Here is a 1,191-nt window from a genome sequence, read left to right as displayed (position 1 = left end):
GCCCTCATTATATTGATGACAACACTGGAGAAATAGTTTAGTAAAAGCAGCTACCAAATCTTTAGTAGCCAAAACATTGGTAAAATATACAAATGTTTTGTAAATATTACCAAAATTGCGTAAAAGCGATGTCAGACGCAATGAACGTTCCTACCTGAGATTCGTAGATTTTACTTCATACCAAGGCGACTAGACGTATATTCTAAGGTGGGCCAACTTGCTAAAAGCACTCTTCAGCCATCTTGGAAGTCTACTGTGTTTTGTTTGTAAACAAAACACAATACGCTTGTGCCCAAGCTCGCTCGTGATCAGTCTGTCTCTCTCACGCTTCAAGGAAATAATTCCCCTTCTGCTTTCTTCCGTACTGTTTTCATATACCGCTCCCCTAACCAACTTAGTGACGAAACGGCCTCACCTAGTACCATAGACCCGTCTTGCTTCATACCATTAGTAACTTTGTTTTTTTTGTCATACCTAACATCTGTGATGTGCGCACTTTGCAATCGCCATTTCTATTTTGGAGATGAAGCGATTCGGAGGTAAGCATTTTGTTGATGTTACGTTTCATTACATATATACATATTTAATATTATTAACATATGTATTTCTTTTCTTCTTAGAGACACGAGAGAACAAAATGCGGATGAAACGTGCTGGTGCTACCGACACTCCCTAAATAATGCAAACTAGAGCGATGCAGCAGGAAGAGGAACGGGAACTTTCCTCGTGTACGCTGCTCATAGAATAAGTTATATATTATTATTATAATGTATTCTAAATATGTGGAGTTAAATGTAATCAAATAGAATTTTTTAAATTAAAAATAATTATTAAAAAACATTTTGACGTAGGACTACGTCTAACCGGAAGATATAGGGGGTGAAATGGAAATCTAGGCACTGAACAAGTAGGAAAAAATGCAAGATTTGGAACGCTTATAACTCGAGCATTTCTCAATAGATCGCAAAGGTTTTTGCATCAATTGATAGGAAATATAGGAAATATATCATAACGAATAACATTTCATTTTTCTTGAGATAAATAATTGAATAATTGTGAAATATCAAGCATTGTCAAAATGCACTATGTGCCCATTTTTGATTGGTCCATTTTGTGCTTCTCAAATCGAACCGACCAAAACGGGCAACCAGAGCAGCAGCGAAATAGAATGAACCACGATTGGAAAGGAAA

The 1,191-nt window shown here is 36.4% G+C and overlaps 1 long non-coding RNA gene across 1 annotated transcript; it reads left to right on the top strand.

Moving 5' to 3' along the window:
• Positions 1 to 827, top strand: LOC129780094 (uncharacterized). Its single transcript, XR_008743829.1, has 2 exons — positions 1 to 539; positions 621 to 827. It is a non-coding gene; the product is annotated as an uncharacterized LOC129780094 (long non-coding RNA).
• Positions 828 to 1,191: the final 364 nt, after the last annotated feature.

The sequence above is a fragment of the Toxorhynchites rutilus genome, chromosome 3 (genome assembly GCF_029784135.1).
Source record: "Toxorhynchites rutilus septentrionalis strain SRP chromosome 3, ASM2978413v1, whole genome shotgun sequence".
Classification (NCBI taxonomy): domain Eukaryota; kingdom Metazoa; phylum Arthropoda; class Insecta; order Diptera; family Culicidae; genus Toxorhynchites; species Toxorhynchites rutilus.
Note: the sequence above shows the minus strand (reverse complement) of the source record. Positions and strands in the feature narration are given on the sequence as shown.